The sequence below is a fragment of the Felis catus genome, chromosome A1 (genome assembly GCF_018350175.1).
Source record: "Felis catus isolate Fca126 chromosome A1, F.catus_Fca126_mat1.0, whole genome shotgun sequence".
Classification (NCBI taxonomy): domain Eukaryota; kingdom Metazoa; phylum Chordata; class Mammalia; order Carnivora; family Felidae; genus Felis; species Felis catus.
In genome coordinates, this window is record NC_058368.1 from 143,805,629 (window position 1) to 143,824,732 (window position 19,104).

Consider the following 19,104-nt stretch of genomic DNA (forward strand, 5'->3'; position numbering starts at 1 on the left):
CTTAATACCCTACAAAACAATTGGGAATTATAGTAAATAAAGTCATTAATGTAGCAGAATACATCAAGCAATGGAAAGTGTTAACATTCAGAGAAAAGAAGTGGAACAGAGAAGCAACATCATGACTGCTGTTAATTATGGGGAGATAGGGTGGGAATGCCCAGAGAACTTTTGATTTGCTTTTTAGTGTCTTCCTCTAAAAGGCAAGACACCAAGCAATCAGAATAAAAGCAGCTCAGGGGCACCTGGGTGGTTCAGTCCTCAGTCAGGTAAGCGTCTGACTCTTATTTTCAGCTCAGGTCATGATCTTGCCATTTCTTGGGTTCAAGCCCCATGTTGGGCTCTGCACTGACAGTGCAGAGCCTCTTAGGATTCTTTCTCCCTCTCCTTGTCTCTACCCCTCCCCTGCTCACATAGTCTCTGTGTCTCTCAAAAATAAATAAATAAAACTTTAAAAAAATTATATATATATATATATATATATATTAAAAAAAAAGAATAAAAGCAACTCAGAGGGGAGAGAAAAGGGCCATAAAAAGAGGAAAACTTAAAAGAAAAAATACTATAGGGGTTCCTGGGTGGCTCAGTCTGTTAAGCTTCCGACTCTCGGTTTCAGCCCAGGTCACATTCTCACGGTTTGTGAGTTCAAGCCCCCCACTGGGCTCCAAGCTGACAGTGCAGCGCCTTCTTGGATTTTCTCTCTGTTTCTCTCTCTGCCCCTCCCCACTCATTTTCTCTCTCTCAAAAAATAAATAAACTTAAAAAAAAAGAAAAAAAAACTAAATAATGCTCTCCACGAACTGAATGTTTGTGTCTCCCCCAAATTTACAAATGTTAAAATCTTTATCTCCAAAGGTGATGGTATCATGTGGTATGCCTTTGGAAGGTGTTTAGGTCGAGAGAATAGAGCCCTCATGAATGTGATTAGTGCCTTATTTAAAAAAAAAAAAAAAAAGTCTCTAGAGAGAGCCCACCCTCTTGCACCGAACTGATAGAGGACACAGTGACAAGGTGCTGGCTATGAATCAGGTGGTTGCCTCACCTGAAGGCAACCATGCCAATCTATTTTGTTCTTTATAAGTTTCCCAGTCAGTGGTATTTTGCTATAACAACCTGAAATAACTAAGGCGATATACATCCATGAAACAAGAACAGAATACTATATGTAGGAAAGAAAAGGAATAATCACGAAACAGAAAAGAGCTCTTGTGAGTTATAATTATGATAGCTAAAATAGTAAATTCAACAGAAACTCTGAAAGATAAAAGGAGGGGACTATCCAGTCAAGAGAACAAAGTAAATAGGTAGAAACTGAAAGAGAAAAGATGACCAACGGAGAAGGTTCAGTATCTACATAATAGAGTCCAGAAAAAAAATCAGAGACAATTTCCAGGAAATTTTAAAAGTTTAATTTTAAAAGTTTAATTGGCTAAGCCAAAGACATTTGCACAACCCACAGCTGGATCGGGGTGGGGGGGAGGATCTGGCTCCATTGGGTTCTACAAGACAAGGCATTTTCTCAAAGTTGACCACAAACAAGAACACGGTCCACAAAAGTAAAATAATAGGTGTTGTTGGCAAGAGAGGGTGAGCGCTGGATGATGTGGGAAACAAAGGCAGAAGGAAATGGCAGATAAAATAAAATTTCCTTACAACCTGCAGCCCATTGACCAACACGTGAGGGTGGTTTCTCCAGAAACTCCCTACTGCCTTAATGCTGATGTTTTGCTAGAGGGAAAAACAACTTTAGCTTGACAATAGCTGGGCTCCCAGTATCCTGTGAGTCTTCTTTAGCACAAGAAAATCTCATTGGAAACTTCCCCTGGACTTTGCCTCCCCCAGCTCCATAGTATATCACTTGTGTCTCTTCATGGTCCCGGGGCAGCTCTTCCTGCCCACGGGTCCCATCCCTGTGCTTTAATAAAATCACCTTCTTGCACCAAAGATGTCTTCAAGAATTATTTCTTGGCTGTTGGCTCTGGACCCCCACGAACCCCACTGTCCCCCAAAAAACCTCATCAATGGACACCCAGAAACTACAAATGCCACTAATCAGGAATGCATGCTGCCTCCTAGTAGGCAAACATTCTTTTCTAACTTCTGATGGAATACCTTTAATAGAATCTGAGAATCCTATCAAATTTGTAATCTCCCCCTCCAGACGTTTTGTGCATCGTCACAGATAGGTAAGGTTGCTCCTCCATATCCTACGTGCCAGTTGCTTTACATGGGTTCTCTCGCGAAAGCCTTACAACAGAGCAACAGACCCATTTTGCAAATGAGGGAACTACTGCCCAGAAAGGTCAAGAAGCAAGCTCACCCTTGGGGCGTAGGACTGGCTCAGTCCGTGGAGCATGCAACTCTTGATCTCAGGGTCCTGGCCCCACATTGGGCAAGCAGCCTACTTAAAAAAAAAAAAAAAAAAAAAAAAAAAAAAAAAAAAAAAAAAAAAATTAATTAAAAAGGAAAAAAAAGAGAAGCAAGTTCACCAGCTAATGATGAAAGCCAGGATTTGGACCAAGTTCATCTGACCATGAAGCTTGCCCTCTTATCCATCCCCAAGACTTTATATTCCTCTTACCAATGCACTCTCTCCGAGACCCAGTTGCCCCACTGCCCTTAAGATCCCCAAAGAGGATCGCAGGTGGGTCATTAAACGGTTATGATAACCTGAGCAGAGCAATGCACCAGGAGCACGGAGCTCCACACCTCAGCTTAGGGAGCCTCTGGCACCTAGGCCACCCAGAGGAGGTCCAACAGACTTCACCTTTCAGCTTTTTTAAACTGACATGTAACATTAATTTCAGGTGTACAACACAATGATTTGATTTTTGTGTATGTTGCAAAATGATCACCACAGTAACTCTAGTTACCATCTGTCACCAATTACAAATTTTTTCTTATGATGAAAATTTTTAACACTCTCTTAGTAACTTTGAAATAAACAATACAGTATTGTTAACGACAGTCACCATGTTGTACATTATGTCCCCCCCAGGACTTATTTTATAACTGGAAGTGTGTACCTTTAGACCCTCTTACACATTTTGTCCGCCTTCCCACACCCAGGAACCACCAGCCTCACCTCTCCTCCCTCATCTCACTCAGGGGCTGCCAAAGCAGAAGCTCGGGTGGTTTTGAGCGTGCCCCACACAGGTGACACCTTCTCCCAGGCAGCAACAGACAAGGCCTCCAGTCCTTCACCAGCACAAGAGCAACTATGCCAAGAGCATCTGGCACTGGAAGGTTCAGTGGGCACAGGCTATGGGTTCGGTGGAGACGCACTTTGGAGCCCCTACCTCTATCTTTTTCTGCCTCTCTCTCCCTTGCTCGTTTCTTTAAAAACTGCTGACCTGGACAGAGAAGCTCTCAGCCTTTAGGAAACATTAATTCTTTTTTCTTATTCTATTTTTTATTTTATTTTTTTACTTCAGGAATACAACTTAGTGATTCATCACTGACATATAACACCCAGTGCTCATCCCAACAAGTGTCCTCCTTAATGCCCATCATCCATTTAGCCCATCCCCCACCCAACACCCCTCCAGCAACCCTCAGTTTGTTCTCTGCATTTAAGAGTCTCTTAAGGTTTGTCTCCTTCTCTGTTTTTATTTTTCCTTCCCTTCCTCTGTGTTAATCTGTTGTGTTTCTTAAATGCCACATTTGAGTGAAATCATAGGGCATTTGTCTTTCTCTGACAATTTCACTTAGCATAATACACTCTAGTTCCATAGGAAAGATTCTAAGTCCATCGAATGTGAGATCTCTATAAAAGTTCTTGAAGGGGGTCCCAATCTCAGGCCACAAATTCAGGTGTGTGAAAAACAAACTTTTCCTATCCTTCAGTTTGTTTTGATCCCTGTCTCACTGACAAGGCAGGGATGTAATCTCAAATTGGAATTTACCCCCTGAACCCCAGATCTTGTCACAGTTCTGGGGTTTGAGGGATGGGGTCTTCGGTGTCTGGAGGGTGTCACATACGGTTACTTACCTTGTGCCCTGCCAACTGCAGACGCACCATCCAAAACTCTTCTACTGCTGCTGTAACAAATCACCACAAATGTAGAGGCTTAAAACGACATAAATATATGATCTTAAGGCTTCCGTAGGTCCGAAGTCCAACACAGGTTTTACTCAGGTGTTGGCTGAGCAAGGCTTCTATTGGAGGCCATAGGGAAAAGTCATCTTCCAAGCCTGTTCAGGTTTTTGGCCCACGTCAGTTCTGTGATGTTTGTTTGTTTGTTTTTAAGTGTGTTTGTTTAAGTAAGTAATCTCTAGGCCCGATGTGGGGCTTGAACACATGACCCCGAGATCAAGAGTCACATGCTCTTCTTCTGGGTGAGCCAGCCAAGCACCCCACAATTCAGTTCTTTGTATTTGAGGGACTGAAGTCTTCATTTTCCAGCTGGCTGTAGGCCAGGGTCACCCCCAGCTCCTAGAGGTCTCCTCCCTGGCCTTACTCATGGTACTCGTGGGCACCAACAAAGAAGAAGAAAATCCCTCTCATGCTTAAGCCTCTGACTTAGCCTCCTGCTGCAGCTCTCTGAGGGACTCTTCCGCTTTCCTCCTCTGCTTGATTCCATCAGGCCCACCTGGTTAATCCCTATCGTCCCTATTTTAGGTCAGCTGATTAGTAACCTTAATTCCACCTGCAAAGTCCCTTCCCAGCTGTACTAAATTGGTGTTTGATCTGAATAACAAGGGTGGGAGATTGGGTCAGGGATCAGGGAGGGATCTCTGAAATTCCAACTACCATGGAGACCCCTGTGTAAAGGCTTTCCAGAGGTGTGCCTGCAGCTGCCATGGGAGCTGCTGAGACATCGCTTGCCCCTTCAGCCCACGGTCACCGGAACATGAGCCAATCTTTCAAGGTCATGGCCCTTTTTTTTTTTTTTTAAATGTTTTTATTTATTTTTGAGAGAGAGAGAGAGAGAATGCAAGCAGGGGAGGGGCAGAGAGAGAGAGACACACACAGAATCAGAAGTGGGCTTCAGGCCCTGAGCTGTCATACAAAGCCCAACATGGGGTTCTGTGCTTGTGAACTGCAAGATCATGATCAGAGCCCAAGTCAGACACTTAACTGACTGTGCCACCCAAGGTGATGGTCCTCTTAATGCTGAAGCCTCACTGTTATTACTCTGGCTGTCATGGGAAGGCACTTACTCTGCTCTGAACCACACAAGGATGGGACCTCTCAAGGCCAAGGTATCACCTCTGCCTGAACACACAACATAAGCTATTTCCTATCTGGGATCTCCCAAGGCTCTTTCTAGTTTTCAGGGTGGAGGACACCCCCAATTCTCCATCTAGGAACCACCATTTCTGTCCTGTCATTGTTTTTTCCTCTTCCTCCCTTCCACCACCCCAGAGGGATCTTTTCTCATATACAGAGGAAATCACCCTCTCTTCAAATACAACAAATACTACATCCCAAATACTTTGCTTAGATCCAGAGTCCTTTCTGTCCTGGAGTGGCTTTAGGTTTCAGAATCTGAGGCCTGGTCCTGTTCTCCTCTCTGTCATGTTCCTTACCTGAAGCAAAGGGCCTGGAAAATCAGCAGCTTTCAGGTCCAAGTTTGTGTGTGTTGGGGTGGGGGTTGGGAGACGCAAAGCAAAGCAAACATGTTTTCCTGCCACTCTCCTGATGTGGTCTCTTCTTTAAAATGCCCTTGGCACTTGGTCCCTCCCAGGCTCCCATCCTTGGTTACTAAGTTGGAGACGACATCTCCCTCTTTAAGCACTGGGCAAGGTGGGGCTGTGTGCAGCTTTGAGGCCTGCACCCTACTTGTGAGTCTATTTTGTTCTGAGAGGCCTGAGAAAATTAAAACTTAAAAGCTTAAGTTATGGGAAACTGAAACCTAACCAAGCTTAACCAGCTTGTTCCGCTTCTGTACAATTGCTTGGCGCGCCCATGTATTCCTGATCAATCATTATTGCCTGGCACATCCGTATATTCTTGATCAACCATTGTTACTTGGCACATCCGTGTACTCCTGATCAATCATTGTTGCTTGGCACATCCGTGTATTCCTGATCAATCATTGTGACACCCGTGCCCCCGGTTGTGGTCTGACCTAAAGGCAGGAACCAATCAAATACTGCTAAGTGTCCAACTTTAAACACCAACCAATCGCAGCTCTGTAACTGTGGAAAATTCCTGATTTCCCCATGACTTGTCTGTACCTGTCTATAAAAGGGGTGTAAAAACCTCTCTCAGGGCCTCTTGGCGTCACCGGCAACGGGGGCGCAGAGGTCCAGGTTCGAACCTGCAATAAATGACCCTTGCTGCTTAGCTTTGACTCTGGACTCTGGTGGTTCGTTTTTGGGGGTCTCTTAGACTCTGGGCATTTCAGTTCCCTTTACAGGGCCCACTTCAGAGCTCACCTCTCTATGTGGCCTCTCCTTCCCTTCTTGGGGATTCTCACACTTGCTCTCCAATGTCCTTTCAAGGAGATAAAGACACTCTCCACTACTAAGAGGGCTTGTTCTCAGGATCAAACTGAAAGGTCAAAGTGAGAGCAAGTCGCAAGAACCTGTCCCGTGGATGAATTTACTCTTGTGCCCCGGGGACCACCTGGAAGGATCACATTACGCTCAGCCCCCCACCCTAACCATGCAAGCAGGTCTAAGAGCATAAGAGGAACAGAGCCAGGGAGGAAAATCCTTCAGATCAACATAGTTTCACTGATCTTCTAGCCAGTACTGGGCAAAGGGCCAGTGGAATTTCTAAAAGGAACATAACCTTGATCCTTGTCCTCAGGCAGCTTAAGATCATTGAAGAGAACCAAGAATCTCACGTAAGTGAATGAGACCAGCCACCATCGGGAAGGAGCAAGTTCTCTCCAAGACAAGTCTGTGTAATGAAGAGTGAGCTATGCAAACTGTAAAGTGGGGGGGGGGGGGGGGGGGCGGGCAGGGAGGCGGTGAGGCAGACGTTACCACAGGCATTCTGTTAATTTGCTGGGGCTGCTGTAACAAAGTTGTGTAAACTGAGTGGCTTAAACCACAGATATTTATTATCTCACGGTTCCAGAGAGTCATCTTGAAAATCAAAGTTTGTTCTGAGGGCCCAGAGGGAAGGATCTGTCCAGGCCTCTCTCCTCAACTTCTTGATGGCCATCTTCTCCCTGTTTCTCTTCACATCGCTGTCCCTCTCTGCATATCTGTGTCCACATGTCCTATTTTTACCAGGACACCATTTATATTGGATCAGGGCCCAGTCCCATGACCTTGTTTTAACTTGATGATCTCTGTAAAAACCCTTTTTTCCAATAGGGTCACATTCTGATGTACTGGGGGTTAGGACTCCAATATATCTTTTCTAGGGGACACAATTTAACTCGTAATGGGTGGCTTCCGGGAGGGGGACTTGAAAGACTTGAAATTTGGCCATTTGAAGGGGGAGGTCCCCAAGCACAGGTAGGTATTGGGTAGTCTTGCACTTTGTGATTACTGAATTAATTGTAGGATTTGGAACTGTAGGAACATCTTCAAGGCCAAAAGATACCATGTTGCAGAGGCCTTCTTTATGCCTGTGCATATGCCCCACATACGTGTAAAACAGAATCCTGGCCTCTGAGGAGACTGTGCCCAGCCATAGGCTTTGGCTAAAACCAAGTCCCCCAGTTTTCCCACCAAAGGGGAAATCTTCTGGGATACCCCTTGAGGACCATAGTGGAGACTGATTCAGAGGACAGCAAGCAGCCAGAGTTGCCTAAGGGTTAGGGAGGACCACCACCACACACACAAACACGGAAAAATCAAGCCCCTCCCCCTGCCCTCTTGAATGGCTTATGGGTCCAGGATCCAGACAGGGTAGAGGAAGGAGAGCCACTGGGCCTCTGCCTTACATTCGTGATCTACATTTTACTTCTGATGTTATTTCCAAATGTGTTTGTTATGAGCTGAGTTGTGTGCTCCTGAAAGGGCGGGCCTACACCGACCAACTCCATCTTGTTCTGTGTCCTTCACCTTGAGTGAAACCTCAGACCACGCCTCCACCCCTTGAGTAACCTCCCGCTCACCCATTCAAACTTCCCGATCAAAACAAGCCCAGCGACCTGTGTAACAGGACTCCGACCCTTCCCCGGCCAATCGGCCGAGGCCATGACCCTTCCCCAGCCAATCGGCTGAGGCCACAGCCATTACTTCACCAACTTCCCCCAGACCCCAATAAAACCTTTGTGCTTTTGAAACTCCCTCTCTCTCCCCGGCATCTCACCCCTGCGTGGGTGCAGGTAGGGGATTGAGCTGGAGCTAGCTCAAATAAAGGCTCTTTGCTTTTGCATCGGACTTGGCTCCCTGGTGGTCTTTGGGAATCATGAATTCTGGGCATAACACTCCCAAAATTCTAATGTTGAAGTTCCTAACCCCTATGACTTCAGAATGTAACTTGATTTAGAGATAGGGTTTATAAAGAAGTAATTAAGTTAAAATGAGGTCATTAGCGTGAGCCCTGATCCAACATGACTGGTGTCCTTATAAGAAGACAACTGGACACAGAACACAGAAAAAAACATGGGAACAGATGGAAATCTACAAGCCAAGACGAGAGACCTCATAAGAAGCCAACCCTGCAGACAGCTTGATTATAGACTTCCAGCTTCCAGAACTGTGAGACAATTTCTGCTGTTGAAGCCACCAAATCTGTGGTACTAACAGTCCTAGCAAATCAATATTCCTATCAATATTCCTATTGTGTGTGTTATTACACATTTTTTAAGTGTATTTATGTATTTTGAGAGAGATAGAGACAGCACAAGCAGGGGATGGGCAGAGAGAAAGGGAGAGAGAGAATCCCAAACAGGCTCCGTGCTGCCAACCACGGAGCCCAACATAGGGCTCGAACTCACAAACCCGTGAGATCACGGCCTGAGCCAAAACCAAGAGTCAGATGTTCAACCAACTGAGCCATCCAGGTGCCCCTTTCACATTAATTTTTAAATGAAAATATTAAAAGACTATAACATTTTAATCTGGGTATTTCTGCCTTTTCAATATATTGGAAACCACTACCACCCCTCAAAAATGAAAGTGGCTCGGGTCTCTCTGTACCTCCGAGCAGACCGGATGCCGTGTCTCGGCTGTAAGAAGAGAATCCAGCAGCCTGCTGTCAACTCTCTGGAGATCCAAAATGATAGTGTGCCTAAACGCAGCCTTCATATCTGGCCCGACAGCCAGCTGGCACCCTTGAACTGAAGAGAGGGCTCTGAGCTTTCTCAGCAGGCTGGCAACATCCCAGCCCCCCTCCTCCCAACCCCCACACAACCATCTGGAAAATGAAAATAATACCTTCTGCTTCCTACCAAGCCCCAAGGACCCCGTGAGGGACAGGGAGAGATTATCCACTAAGCCCCCACATTCCTAGAGAAGGTTGCCCTGGAATAGGCTATTGTCCAGCCTCCTTTACCCTAAATAGCAGAAGATGTGCATCATTGCTCTCTCCGGCTGCCCTGGCCTCAGGAGCCCCTGCTGCCTCTAGCCCACAGGATTGAAGTGGAGGCTTCCCAGAGGCTCCAGCTCCTCAGCCGGGCCCCTCTCCTCCAGCTCCCTGCAGTGTTATGCAAACTTAGTGCACCTGGGGATTTGTTAGACTGCAGACTCTAGCTTCTGCATTTCCCCCTGGTGATACAGATGTTACTGGTCAGGGTGGGAAAGTGCTAGACAATACAGCAGGAGGGAATTGGAGTCTCACACGCACTGTGGCAGAAACCTGGACTCCCAGTCAAGCGGCTTGATGGTTGTTTGGAGGAAAGTGTGCCGCTCTCCCCGGTGGCTCAGAGGGGGATGCAGATCCGCCTGAGCTTTTGCCCAGACACATTTGCACACACTTCAAGGTGGGCACACGGCCCCAGAGTTAGGGCGGCGTTTAGCTGGCTTTCAGTCCGGCGCCAGCAATTAATCTGTAAATTAGGGCCCTGGAATCCATAGGTGGGCACAGTTCAGTTTTGAACTGTTTCTCAGGGACAACGCAGCCCCTCTCCAGATGGACTTCTCTGCACCTTCCCTCCTTCCAGTGAGGGCTGGCCCAGGCCCCAGGGAGGATTCGTTCTGGTTAATTGCACTTTTCCTGGCAGGGTTTCCAGGCTTATGAATTTTGTCTCTTGCCAAAGGCAGAGTATCAGCTGGCAACCGAGAGCGCGGGCTGCAGCTAATCAGGTGCAATCCTTTTTTAATGGCATCTTTCTTCCCCCTGATTATCAAAATCATGCAACTCACTTTGGCAAATTCAGAAAACATTGAAAAGTATAAAGAAGGAAATAATCCTGCAATTCTAGAAGTCAAAAAATAATCCATTTTAACATTTTGAAAAATGTCCTTCCCATCCTGTATGTACTTAAGTGCCATCAGTATACAGTTCCACGCTGGGCTCCCCAGACTCCCTGAAAGCATGATTTTCAATAGCTACATAATACTTTCCCCAAATGAACTCTGAGCAACTTGAGGGCAGGACTTGTTCCCTTTAATATTCCTAGAATTTGACAAATAGTAGGTGTTCAACAAACTTCTGTTGAATAAATGAAAATTTCCTGACTGTATTGCTTACTGCATGAAAGATTTTTGCTCATTTCGATACCAGGTGAATCTCGGAAGACTAGGTAAGGGTATTACAAAAAATACAAATAGAGGTCAAGTGCAGTTACCCTCTGCAAGCAAGGCCATCTAGAACTCTCCTATGGATCTACGATAATTGTCCAGTGGGGATTCCCACCTCTGCTAACAAATGAAAATTGTAGAAAGGAAGGATATCCTTGATTGGGGTGCTTAATAGATTAGTCACAAAGTCAATTCAACATTGAAACGGATAGAAGACATCAATTCCAACAAATGTGAAAGAAATCAGCAATCTGGCCTCATCTGGGAAAGCCATGCTGAGGAAGGCTGGGGGTGGTAGATGAGTATGGGGCAGGGCTGAAAGCCTCGTCTTGGCTGCTGCAATGCAAAATCAGGCCCCTTACCTCTGGCGCCGCTGGCATTCTGTCTTGTCTTTCCTCTCCTTGGAGAGGCAGGCTATATTCAATCTCCTTTACAAACCCTAAAACCAGGCTTTCCTGTCAAGAGTCAGGGCCAGACACTTTCCATTGCCTCTTGAACTGAGGATATTTTACCTGGGCCTCAAGTCCTGTAACATCGATAGTTTCTGGGAAAAAAAACAAATGAAAATCCAGCCTTGCTATGCCTCCTCTAACTGAAAAAAGGGTGGGACAGACCGAGTCGGTCCAGGTCACCACAAACCTTACAGGAAACTTCAGTCCATAGTCCCCATTTCCTTCTATGGGACTTGCGTGCGCTCTCTCCATGCCCTGTGGCTGAGGTGGGGAGTGACGGGGAGCGCTCACAGACCCTCTCCCCCACTGTGGGCAGAAGCTCAGTGGCAGAACTCAGAAACTGGTGGCTTACCTCCAAGAGGATGTCATACACCCCTCCAGTGGTCCGGAAGCAGCCAGAGCTCAGCTGGCATCCAGCCCCATGCATCTGACTCATTAGCACACCTCTGCGGAGCCAGACCTGCCTGGAGGGCTCAGACTCCTGGAGACCATTGTTCATTCCACATCCCTGCTCTGGCCATCTAAAGTTGTGGAGCCCTGAACTGCAATGACTAACCTAAGCACGCGCTAGAGAAATAACTCAGAAGGAAAGTGGCGCAGGGAATGGCTTAATCCAACACTTGGAGGTAAGACAGACCTGAGTTCCAGTTCTCGCTCTGCCACTTAACGCCATCCAACCACAGAGGGAATATGACCTCTCTGAGCCTCCTTTTCCTCATTTGTAAAACAGCCTCATACTGGTACCTACCTGGGAACTGGTGGGAGGTTTAACTGAGATGTGCTGGTCTGGCACTGTACCTGGTGCCTAGCACATATTAGGTGCTCAATATTGGAAATGACGAAGGTGATGATGATGATGACATAAGTTTGCCACAACCAAGAGGAAGGCGGCAGATGCTGACCAATAATTACATGGGCACACTGACTCCCCAGTTCCAGCAATCTCTTTCTCTGATTTTTTTTTTTTTCCCAATCTGTCAGCACATGCCATTCCATCAGCCCTGAATGCAACCTGATGTTTTTGCTTAAAATAAATGGTTAGGGACACCTGGGTGGCCCAGTGGTTGAGCGTCTAACTTCGGCTCTGGTCATGACTTCATGGTCTGTGAGTTCGAGCACTGCATTGGGCTCTGTGCTGACAGCTCAGAGTCTAGAGCCTGATTTGTATTCTGTGCCTCCCTCTCTCTGCCCCTAGTCCACTCACACTTTCTCTCTTCGTCTCTCAAAAATAAATTAACCCCTCCCCCCACCAAAAAAAACCCAAACAGATTGTATTAGTTTCCTGTGGTTGCTGGAAAAAATTACCCAAAATTGGTATCTTAAAACACAGAAATTATTCTCTTACAGTTCTGGAAACCGGAAGTCTGAAATCAAGATGTCGCACTCCCTCTGTGTCCCTCTGTGTCCATCCCTTGCCTCTACTAGCTTCTGATGACTATTGGCATTCCTTGGCTTGTAGCTGCTTCCCTCCAATCTCTGCCTAGTGGGCACAACACCTTCTTTTCTGTGTCTGTTTTCTGCTACGGTGTCTCCTATAAAGAAACTTGTCACCCACCTTATTAATCCAGGATGCTCTTATCTCCAGTTCCCTAACTTCATTACGTCTGCAAAGGTGACACTCATGGGTTCTGGGGATTAGGATGTGGACACATCTGAGGGAGGCCACCTTTTAGTCCACCACTCAGGGTAACTAAGAACACAGACTCTAGAATCATATTGACCTGGACTCCTACCAATTCCACCACCACTAACTAGTTACATCACTTTGATTAAATTACTTCACATCTTTGAGCCTCCGTTTTTGGGAAAGGGCCAACAATGCCAATTCTTCAGGATTGCTTGTGAGAATTCAAGAAGCCAACAGGTAAAAAAAGTCCTGAGTAAACGCTAGCTCACATTAATGGTAGGTTTACCCTACTAGGCTGCCAGCCCTCTGCTTCCTTCACGGGTCTGCACAGTGCATGTGGCCCACGCTCAGCGAAGACGGGCGGAAAACTTGCCTCAACAGTGACCTAGACAGCAAGCATCACTAAGTTCATGAGATCCCACAGGTGAACAGCAAACTTGGGTTCAAGTTCTCCAGAGATCTGAAAGAGGCTGCTAGAGGGCCCAGCTGCACGGGCCGTGAGCAGAGAATAGGGCAACCAGGGCAGGCACAGAACTGTGTTCATTTGACCCCGTTGTTACCATTCTCTGGACTCCCTTCCTGGTGACCTCATTCCTTGGGGTGGGGCAGGGGAAGCTACTCTGGAGAAGCCCCAGAATTTCACGAACCCCAATTCCCAGAGTGGGGCACTTTTCCAGACCTCCACTGGGAATTCATCTAATCATTTCTCCTATTCTGAAAGAGCCAGCTGCACTGGCATTTTACAAACATTACAACATATCTGAATAACCCAGGGAGCTTGCTGATGCATATTCCTGCCCACGCCCCCCAGACTGGCAGAATGAAGCTTTAGTGAAGTGGGGCTAGGAACTGACCATTTTATTATTTTTTTAAAATGTTTATTTATTTATTTTGAGGGAGAGATAGAGCACCCAGGTGAGAGAGGGAAGGAGGGACAAAGAGAAAGAATCCCAAGCAGTCTCTGTGCTCACAGAGCCTGACATGGGGCTTGAACTAAAAAACCCTGAGATGATGACCTGAGTAGAAATCAAGAGTCAGATGATTAACCAACAGAGCCACCCAAGTGCCCCAGGAACTAACCGTTTTAAACAAGTACCCTGGGTAATTCTGATTCACTTGGAGAAAACCAGCCATGATAAGGAAATTATAACCCAACCAACCCATCCAGAGCCATGGGTTCAGTCTCCAAACCCTCTATCTGAGAGCCAATATGTCAAACTGGAAAGAGTAAGAATTTGGGAGTCAAACAGGATTGAGATCCAAACTGAGGTCTTCAGGGCACCTGGGTGGCTCAGTCGGCTAAGCATCCGACTTCAGCTCAGGTCATGATCTTATGGTTTGTGAGTTCAAGCCCCATGTCAGGCTCTGTGCTGACAGCTCAGAGCCTGGAGCCTACCTCAGACTCTATCTCCCTCTCTCTCTGCCCCTCCCCTGCTCATGCTCATGCTCTGTCTCACTCTCTCTCTCAAAAATAAATAAAGATTACAAACAGAGGTCCTCCACATGAAAGTTGTGGGACCCTGGGCAAATTACTTGACTTCTCTGGATCTCAGCTTCCAGTTCTGTAAAGTGGGAGTAATATATCACTCAGGGTTGAAGGGTTGATTAAATGACAATTATGTAGAATGCCAGCAGTAGGTTGAAGCAGAGACTGCCACCGTTCACCAATTCATTTCCTCCTCTTCACTGCTACACACCTGGGCCATATTTCCAAACTCCTGATGGTTAGGTATGACTCTGTGACTAGTGCTCACCAAGGAAATGAGTGTAAGTGTTGTGTGCTTGTGTTAGACCAAGGTTTCAGGAACAGATGTGCCTCCTCCATGTTCTCTTCCATTTTGAACCAATTGGATATAGATGATTAGTCCTAGTGAAAAGGCAAGCTACAATTATGAAAGAACCCTGGGTCTCTGAATCACTAGATAGAGGAGAGCCACCACCACCAAGAATACTTGCCTTGGAATTTTTTTTTTGCAAATGAGAACTAAGCCTGTATATTTTTGGAATCTATTTTTTACCACTAATATATAAGTGGTCAGGAAATGTTCATCTTCTTTCTGCACCTCCAAATAATCATTACACATTACCCAGAACTGGTGCAAATTTTATTCTACTCAAAATGTCTTTTTCTTTTAGATATTTAATTATTTACTTTGAGAGAGAGAGAGAGAGAGAGAGAGAGAGAGAGAGAGAGAGAGAGAGAGAGAGAATCCTAAATAGATTCCAGACAGCAAAGAGCCCAACACAGGCCTCGATCTCCTGAACCATGAGATCATGACCTGAGCTGAAATCAAGAGTCGGATGCTTAAACAACTGAGCCACTGAGGCACCCCTCTACTCAAAATATCTTTATAGGATAAAACATGATCCCTCTGTGATAGACCGAACTCTAAAAACGGCCTCTCTAAGATTCCTGTCCACTGGTTATTCAATCAACTGAACACAAATCTAGGTACTTTTGTAAAAGAATTCTTCACATGTAATTAAAGGTCCAAGACAACTGACCTCAAAGTAAGGAGATTATCCCAATGGGACTGATTCAATCACATAAGCCCTTTAATTTTTTTTTTAATGGTAATTATTTGAGAAAGAGACGGAGAGCAAGCAGGGGAGGGGCAGAGAGAGAGGGAGACACAGAATCGGAAGCAGGCTCCAGGCTCTGAGATGCCAGCACAGAGCCCGACGTGGGGCTTGGTCCCACACACCGCGAGGTCATGACCTGAGCTGAAGTCGGCCACCTAGCTGGCTGAACCACCCAGGCGCCCCTGAACCCTTTAAAAGACAGAAGGGGAAGTCAGAGAGATTCAAGTGTGCTAAGAATCCACATGCCCTTGGTGCTTTGAAGATGGAGGGCTTTGTGAGAAGGAATGAGGGGTCGGCCCCTGGCTAGCAGCCAGCAAGGAAACAAGGACCTCAGACATACAGCCACAAGTAATTGGATTCTGCCAATAATTTGAAAGAAGATTCTTCCTAGAGCCTGCAGATAAGAGCTCTGTCTAGCCAACATCCTAATTTACAGCTTTGTGATACCCTGAGCATAGAACTTAGCCAAGCCCACCCAAACTTCTGACCTTCAGAACCGTGAACTAATTAATTTGTGTTTTAACCCACCAAGTTTGTGGTAATTTGTTATAACAACAATAGAAGAGTAATACGTTCCCTAAACCTTTTTTTCACTTATTTTGTAAAAAATATGGTGTGGGACGGGTGCCTGGGTGGCTCAGTCAGTTAAGCCTCCGACTCTGGCTCAGGTCATGATCTTGCAGTTAGTAGACACCCATGTCGGGTTTCCACTGTCAGTGCAAAGACTGCTTTGGATCCCCTGTCTCCCTCTCTGCCCCTTCCCCATTCATGTGGCGTGCTCTCTCTCTCTCTCTCTCTCTCTCTCTCTCTCTCTCTCAAAAATAAACATTTAAAAAAAACTTAAAAAAAAAATATTGGCATGGGAGTGCCTGGGTGGCTCAGTCAATTCAGTGTCTGACCCTTGGTTTCGGCTCAGGTCACAAGCTCATGGTGCATGAGTTCGAGCCCCGTGTCAGGCTCTGTGCTGACAGTGTAGAGCCTGCTTGGGATTCTCTCTCTCTCTCTCTCTCTCTCTCTTCCTCTCTCTCTCCCTCTCTCTCTGCCATTCTCTCTTCTCACTCACTCTCTCTCAAGATCGCCAGGGTTGATTCAGTTGATCTGGTTGGCTAGGTGGGCGTCCCCTTCCTCCCTCACCTCTCCATGTGTGTCCCTCCAGAAGCTGTGTGCTTGGTCGAAGAGGATGACTTTCCCAGATAGAGGAGGACCGCTCTTCAGTCAAGGGTATATGAGTAGCTGCACTCCCCTGCTAGAACCTCCAAACAAGCTCTCAAAATAAATAAATAAACTTAAATAATTTTTTAAAATAAATAAATAAATGTGTGGAGAATACCATTTGCTCAGTTCCTAGTGCCCAGTTGTATATTCAGGAGCTCCTTGCTCCTTGCGGTGGGAGCACACCAGGGGCTGGATGTTAGCTTCAGCTTTATAGCAGTGACAATCTACCCCCCACTTCACCAGCCCCCACATCCAAAACTTAGAAGTGGCACTGCTGTCAAGAAAAAACGTTGAGCAAAGTGATTTCAAAGGCCAATGTACTTCCCTTCAAGTAATGGGGCTGAGTCTCCTGCTCTGTAGCAAGCTCTGGATAGGCGTTGCTTGTTCCCACGTAGGAGGTCTTTATCTATTTATACCAGACTTCTTTTTCAAGTAGATTGAGGGCTCTGAGATAAAGTAACATATTAGTTGTTTTTAGTAATGTGAATTATTCACACTAATTCCAATAATAAAAAGGGAATTTTTATATAAGGAGGCTACAAGAGTGTTTTGTGGAACCTCAAGGTCAGGAAAGTATCTGAGCCACAGGAAGACACTAGAACCAGAGTCTGGAAAACCCACCACAGATCTCTCATTGTCTTGCATCTTGTCTTAAAAATCTTTCTTTTCTTTGTCTAATTGAAAACAGGCTTCATTCTCTGTACTCTGGTCCACATGACAAAAAATGTGACTATGGGAATGGCCTGTGTTTAATGGAGATTGGCCACCTGTAGAGAGACAACTCTCCTTCCCCACTCCACACCCCATCTTGATTACAAATTCTAGGGGAAGGGACACAAACCAGACCACCTTGGGTGAAGAACCATTCTAGAATAATTCACTAAGTCCCCAACCCCCTAACGCAGGCGGTGAGTGGCTGTGGGCAGTCTTGTTTATGAATGTGGCAATCATCCCACCCCTATAACGCTTTGGAGGAAAGGCTGGGGCGAGGACAGTTCCCAGAGAAAATGTAGAGGGGCAGACAAGCCAAAGGGGTTTACCCCATTCCTGATAGCACAGTGAGATAGTAGTTATATGGTGCTAGACTCTGTGCTTCCCAGTATCTCGGTATCACTAACCAACGTGGTATAGTCAGATTTCCTTATGCAGCCAATCACCCATTCATTCATTTAACAAATAGAAATTGCAAACCCAACATTACGCTAGGTACTTGGTAAAACTACAATCTCTGCCCTCTTGGAGAGGGCCATACCACCACATAAGTGGAAAATTACAATACTGTACAAAATATTATAGTCTAAAACCCAAATCAGATCGGGGTGGGGCTGAGGAGAAGGCTGTCAAGAAATGCTTCCTAAAGAACAGGATACCTTAAGGGAATCTTGAAAATTAGCATGGTTGTTAGAAATAGGGGAAGGAAAAGTGTTCCAGGCAGCAGTAAGGTTCATTGCCAAGGAAGAGCATTTGGGGAAACCAAAAGTAGTACAGAAAGGTTGACATGAGGTATGTCGGGGTGAGAGTACTGGGAGGTAGACTAGAAAAGGGGACAGAGACTAGATCTGAAGGGACATGAAAAACATAAGCATATGATGAAGGCAATGGGCTTCCTATACAGGCATGATGTAGGTAACTTGAGTTACCTTCTTGAAAGGTCAGCGTGGCTTGTAATGGATTGGGAGTATCTGAAGATGGAATCATGCAGGTGGGCAGTTGTTGCAGTGACCTTGGGATGGCCAAGGTGAACTAAGATAGGGGCTTTGAAGACAGAGAAGAGCAAAGTGATTCAAGAGATGTCATTGCATGGGTCAAGAAAAGGCCATGCAGTGGGTGGGGTGGTGAGAGAAAGATACATAAATAAAGTTATTACTTGAAATAGTGGAAAAAAGATTAAGAGATGGATTCTATCAGCATTTATTGAGCAGACACACAAGGCTGAATCATGTACCTTCTGTAAATTTAGTCTAAAATTTGTGCAGTTCAGAGACTGAGTGAGGAGGAGTTTAAGGGTCATCTATCAATGTGGTCTCGGTTCTGTCTCCATGGGACAAAGAGGAAGAAAACACTTCAGCGTCATTGTTATGAAAATTCAGTTAAATACAATGCGAAGTCAAAATAGTGGGGGTGGGAGGAGAACTGAAAATTTGATGGAGTCTCAATCAAGTAGAACTGGGACAAAAATGACCAACTAAGCAGAGATCCAATTTGGATTATAAAAAGCTAGTTCATCAGTAAGATCAGTACTGACTATAAAATCAGAAGCAAATGAAGAGTCAATTAAGCACAAAAGTTTTGCTGTGATGTTATGCAGTAAGATCCAAACTGTACTAAATATGAAACTTCCTGCCAAGGAGAAATATAATCTTCCCTGGTGGCAAAAGTCAGAATTTCATAACATTAGCCAGATAACCACAAAAGAATGTATCTTGTAATACAAGATGTCTGTAAGCCATCATGAGACTATGCTCTCCCCACTAATTAACTAACATTCATCATTTACTGACTGATATATTTAAAAAACACATTCCATTTCGTAGCCATGTTCTTATTATGCTGACAGGTTGAATAGAGATATACCTAAAATGTAAGCTTGCCAACAATCATTTTTTCCTTCAATGTTGTGACATTTATCTT